Below are 6814 nucleotides of genomic sequence, written 5' to 3' on the forward strand. Positions count from 1 at the left end.
TATGGGTACACATTTATTTTGTAACCTTTTCCACATAATTGCATTGTATTATCATATCGTTCTATGCTTTTTATACTGATTTTGTCTTGGAGCTTTTCCCATTTCATCCTTTATTCACACCTGCATAGCATTCCACATGGTGCCAAAAGGATTTCATTATTCCTCTGACGGTGGCTGCAGGTTACCATTTTCCTTTACTACAGTTGCGGAAAAACATCTTACAGCTTGGTGTTACAGCTCAGTAGTGACAGCAACCTGGATCAGGGCGACAAACCAAGCAGCACTCAGAGAGTTGGGAGAACTCAGGTTTATTACACCAGCTGGTCCAGAGGAGTTAACACTCCAAGCTCTGGACCCCGTCTGCAGGTTTACACAGGCCTTTATAGCCTGCTAGTTTTACACTTTGCAACATCATATGCAAATAAAGTATAACAGAAGTTGACCAACTAGGAACAAGCTTTGTAGAAATAGACCAATCAGGAGTGAGAGAAATAACCAATCAGGAGTGAGCTCCATGCAAATAAAGTACTACAAATGGGCCAATCAGAAGTTAGGGAAGTGGGCCAATCAGAAGTGAGAGTCATAACCAATCGGGAGTGAAGGAAATAACCAATCAGAGTGAGCTCAGGGAACCAATAGAATTTTAGGGGTAAGTACGCCGTTTCAGAGGCAAAAAGTGAGATAGAGCCTCTGGGCCAGGGAACCCGACGGTGCTGGCAGGAGAGTAGTGGCCCTGCTTGGGGGTCCTGCCAGTCTTTTTATGGGGCTTCCCACCTCACTACTACAAAATACCACAGTCTGTATTTTTCTGTATTTGGCTTTGTGCACATATTGAAACTGAGTCCCTCTAAAACTGAGTTCCTCTGCCAAGTTTATGATTAAACTCTCCACCCAAAATCTGATTCCCTTTCTTGTTCTGAACCTGTTCCACTCAAGTTTGAGGAGTAGCAAAGGAAAGAGGGGACTGAAACCGTATACCAGCCCCTGTGTCCCCGTCCTTTGAAGTAAAGGCTTTTGCTTTGGTCTCCCAGTCCTCCCCTGAGTCTCAAAAAGCTGGCTCAAGAGTTAATAATTAGGAAATGTGAAGATGTTAATCATTAGAAAGAATAGCTGTTGGGCCAGGAAACTGGTAACAATTTAGACTATAAATCCTAGTAGAGTCACCAAACTCCCAGTTCCCTGAAAGATATAAAGCCCTGACCCATACTCCTCAGTTGCTTTTACAGGAAGTAGACTCCACCAGATAAAAATTGTTGACTGCAAGCATGTAGACCCTAGACTGGTTGAAACCAGAAGGTTGATGATGCTTGAAACTTCACCTTGATGTCCACCAGTTTGAGAATTGTGCACCAGCTGATCACACGGCCCACAGCCCCATCCCTCACAGTGCCTTTAGAAACCCCTCCCTGAAGGGAGTTCAGGTCTTTTGAGCATGAGCTGCTTGTTCTCTCTCTTTGGCGCCCTGCAATAAACACTGGACTTTCCTTCACCACGACCCGGTGTCAGTAGATTGCTGCGTACAGGCAAGCAGACCCAAGTTTGGTAACAATATGCAAATACTTTTGGAGGTGAGATTCCTGAGAGCAGACATGCTGGGTCAAAGTTGTACTCATACACATGTGATCATTTCTATGGTGCTAAAGACACACAAGTCAAACAAGAATCCCAAATGAGATTGGTGGATGGTCTCAGTGTTGATTTCCTGACATTGATACTGTCCTGTGATATTGTACTCCAGTTTTGCACAAAGTGATCATTGGGGGAAACTGGGCAAAGCTAGCTGAGATCTCGCTGTATTACTTCTTGCGATTGCATGTGAATCTACAATTCTTAATTAAGCTGTACACTTAAAAATTGAGAGAAACATAGCCAAATCACCCTCCAGCTTTATATGGAGAATTAATTGAGAAGGCCATCGGCATATACATTGTTCACTACTGCACCAGGAAAGATCTGAAGAAGAGTGAACTTGTATTTGGCAGAGGGAGAAACTGACTCCCAAAGTAGACTGGCTGACAAGGAGTTCAACAGAGGGGCAGGAGAGTTGGATACCAGCACCATTCTTTCTGAGCAAAATCTTCATGGTACAGCTTCTTCATTTACTTTTAATTAAATTCCAAGAAGATAAGGTTTTTCCATATTCAAATTGAACTCGACTGTCCATAATGACAACAAAGAAGATTTCCAAGTCGTTGCCTTCGTTCCACAGAGGGAATTAATCATGGGTTAATCTCATTATATTTACAGTGTTGATCAACACTTGTGAACATTGGAGGAGGGGAACTGATTTTTTTAAACTGTTTAACAGTTTTAGGCAGGAATTAGACAACCATTACAAGAAAAGTTCATGCATTTTTCAGGATCTGACACAGTAAGGCCACAATCATTCCTTATGAAGTGTAGTCGCACCACTGGCCAGTGCCTCTGCCCTGCTCCTCACCGGATGTCGGCAGCTGCCATCACTCGTGGACTATGAGACTTTCTTCTCGAGGCCTTGGGGAACCTTGAAAGTCACCTCTAATCAGTCAAAGTTGGCCCAGAAGCAGAAACCTCTTGTCATTCCAGCCAGCAATTTTTCTAGCACAAAACCTTTAAAACCTAAAAGGTACCTATCTCCTCTGATAATTCAGAATGATCTGCTTTTCCTGCAAAAATCCTGGTTTTGTTGCTCTTGTAAAGCTGGCATGCACACCTAGCTAGTGATGTCACTACTTTAGAAAGCAGTCACTCAGTCCTCCTCGGACTACCAGTACATGATAAGATTCAAACAATTGTGGGTTTTTTTTCTTTTAATCTGGCAAAATACAGTATTCCTGAGGAAACAATCAGGCAAATCAAAATGGAGAGATAGTCTACATAACAATGGGGCTCAATTCTTCAAAATTGCCAGGGGTGTGAAAGACAAAAGTGCGGGGGGTGGGGGGCTGTCTAGATTAAAGGAGAATGAATTGACTTGATAATTCAATGAGATCATCCTTGACTGGATCTTGATGGGGGGAGGGACAAGACATAAAAGATATCAATACCACAATCATGGAAATTTAAATATGGGCATCTATTGGATATTGCATCATAGTGCATCAAAGTCAAAATGCCTGCATGTGATCACCGCATTGCCCGTGGTGATGGAGAAGAATCTGTTCCTAAGAGATGCACGCACAAGCCCTTAGTGCGGAGCCTCGTGGGAGCGTGACGCAGGGGGAGAAAGGCGTGACCCTATGTACACATTTCGCACCAACTAGAAAAAGTTAATACAGGCTTTACAATCAAAACGCTTTAGTGTATTTAAAGGCCACGTTACCCAGTCTGCTCAGAAGCCATCATCATTCCTCAAAAACCCAACAGCCACATGTCCCAGCACCTCCGGCTGATTGGCAACACTGTTCTCATTGTGCAATTATGCAGGGCCGTAAAACAAACGACAGCCTGTCTTTATTACAGTTTTTGATATTTTGGTCGTCATGGGCTTTTTCCCTTAACATTTGAATTTTTCAGTATTTTTTTGTCTTGATGACTGAGTTTTTCGGTGCTCCCGTAAATTTTTTGCCTTGCTAGCCTCTGAATCCTAGTCCTGGAGAAGAATCATGATGTCCCCAGTTCACTCACAAATGGTTCATTTAAAAAATATGGGTATAGGTAGTAATTATACACGGGCTTACACGTATGCATTTATTACACAGCTGTGTATACACACATGCATACACACATGTATGTGTACACATACTTACACACACATATGAAAAGATATAAGCAAATATGGCAAAATCCTATCAATTGATGAACCGGGGTGATAGATGTACAAATATTCATTGTATCATTCTCTTGCAATTTTTCTGTAAGCTGAAAACTTTTCAAGATATAACGATGGCAGAGGAATGAATTAATAAGTGAAAATTAAAACCTGGTATACATTTTGTACACGTTAAACTCATGTTAAAATACAAAGCTGCTATCCTGAGTGTGACCCGTGTATTTGTCCTGGTAGACTCTGCCAAAGGAACGTGATGAGGTATTTCACATGCAAATATCCATGCAGAGCAGCCTCCAGCGATGATTTGTGATGGGAGAAAACGTGAGGTCCTCCAGTGCAGAGAGCGCCCCTCCCTAACAAGCTGTGATTATTCAACGATTCCTCCCTCATCAAGACAGCTTCAGGCAAAGTCTATGAAGCGTCAACAGTTCTCTTTGTGTTAAGTGCATACAATCATCTCAGCAATGAGCATTGAAAAAATAATTATCTGTAATCCTCAGGTTTATTTGACATGGCAATATTAGAAATATCAGGGAGAATTACTCTGGGAGAAACAGTTCCTTAATAAAATATGAATAAGAACTTAGAGACGTTGAATGCCATACCCAACTTTTAAAATATTTTATGGGATTTTCAAAGAGTTGAGTTTTACACCACCTTCAAGCAACACAGGTGAGCTTACTTTTTTTTTAAACAATAGGTCAAGGCAGATGATAGATACAGTCAGATAAATGATGGATTGATAGAAAGATGATAGACATATGATATATAGATAGATAGATTAGCTATCTCGATATATAGACAGGTGGTATATAAATAGATAATATATGGTATTTTGTTATGAAAGTATTTTTCTTTAAATGATTCATTATGTATGTATTTTTAATTATTTTAAACTACTACTTTAAATAGCTTTCTGAATCAGTAAATACCACTTCTCAACATCTTCTAAGAAATACTTAAAACATTTAAAAAGATTTATAAAAAATGAAGTTCACGCTAGTGTTATTTATAACAGCAGGAAATTAGAAATCATCTATGTATCAACAATATGGAAATACGGTACAACTGTTAGAGCAGACAGATAGCTGGATATGAGCAGAGAAAGGGGGACGCAGACCAAATGGCAGGAATTGGGCAGAAAGGAGGGGCACAGGCCAAATGCAGGAAACCACACCTCATGTAAGCACCGGGGGTCCCTGGGCAGAGAAAGAAAAGCGGGAACTTTGGGGCTGATAAGGGACCATGCTTTTGGGGGTGACAAGTGGCTGGAGAAGAACAAAGAAAGGTGAGAAAAGGCAGGAATCTCCAGTGTCCGAATGTAACCTTTTGCTCATTATGCCCTCATTTCAATAAAATTAGCCTTGCAGATCAGAAGTACCCATCATACACCGATGCCATGACACTTCTGATCCAGACTAAATAAGGACACAATTCCCTCCTCCCTTTGGGAAGGTGGAGTTGGGATGATAATCAGGGAATACGACCCCCAACCCTTCCCTCCCCAATGAATATTCCGCCCATTCATTTTTACACCCTATGTAACTAACTTGCCAAAGAAACACAGGGCAGCCACTCGCCTGAGCCTGCCCACTCTCCCCTTGACAGTGTACTATCCATCCTTTGATAAATCCTCACTTTACTTTTTTAAACTACTACGTCTTGTCTCTGAATTCTTTCTGGGACGGGACGAGAACCTGGAACAATGGGTACATTCACTGGCAACATAACCATTTTAAAGGATAGTTTCAAAGGGGTTGAAACTTAGAGAACCATTACAACATAATTTGTGGGAAAAGCAGAATCAAAAAGTACTTTTGTAATAAGATTGCTACATTAAATCAGGAAAAGAAACAACAACAAAAATCCACCATGATGTACTGAAAACACACTGAAAAAAAAAAGTCACTAAAACCTTAAGAGTGAAAATGAACTAATACATATTAGATACATACATGGATAGTTCTTTTAAAATTCAGTCACTCCGCCAGGGACCTTGTCTAATCACCTCATCCAAAACAGTGGCTCTGACCATCACTCTTTACCCCAATCTGCTTTATTTTTCTTCTTATCACTTCCTGGGATGATGATATGTATGTGTTGCTTATTCTCTGTTACCTCCACTAACACATAAGCTTTTTGAGGGCAAGGACCTCATCTCTTTTTCACAGTGTCGAACAGTGTCTGGCACATAATAAATGCTGAGTAAAAATGTGTTGAATGAATGAATTGACGTTACCCTAGAGCACTTCAAGTATGACAAATTGTAGGAAATCACACCACTTTGGGAATAAAACATCCCACATCCTGTGAAAACGTTAAATAATCTATATTAGTGTAAAGAACTCCCCCAAAGCAAGCAATGTAATCTCATATAAACTAGATGACTCATCTGATGGTCTCATTCTAGCGTGATGGGATGGAGGGCTCAAAGGGAAATGAAAGACTATCTCGTGTCCGATCATAAATCATAAAACATGACAACCAACAACCCAGGATGGGTCTGGTGGGTAGTCTCTTGGGATTTAGTTCCAGATTGTCCCCCAACACACACACACACACACACACACACACACACACACACACACCCCTACCAGAGATGGGAGGTCCATACAAACGATTCATGAAGTCCATGGTCTGAAATTCCAGAAAGTGGCAGCACGATTCTCAAGTTCCTTGTGGCCACAGACAGACTGAACATCCTAGGACTTCTGGCGCTTACCATGGACCTTGGACATTCAGCAGGATACAGGTTGACCAGAACATGCACTCAGGAGAACACTTTGAAGATAGAAAGCCTCTGATTCCTGAATATTCTATGGTAATGTATTTTAATTTCTTCAATATTTTCTGTTAAAGTTTCTGCCTTTGTTATTATGCTTAGAAAAGACCTTCCCATTCATGTATATTCATGAACATTTTATTCCAGTATTTTATATCATGGTGTAAAAATTTTTCACATTTTCAAAAAAACTGAGATTTGCTTTTAGACTCTGATGTGAAATAAAAATTTAATCTTTTTTCCCCAAATAGTTAACTATCTGATTAACTTATTTGATATTT

Source organism: Vicugna pacos, chromosome X (genome assembly GCF_048564905.1).
Source record: "Vicugna pacos chromosome X, VicPac4, whole genome shotgun sequence".
Classification (NCBI taxonomy): Eukaryota; Metazoa; Chordata; class Mammalia; order Artiodactyla; family Camelidae; genus Vicugna; species Vicugna pacos.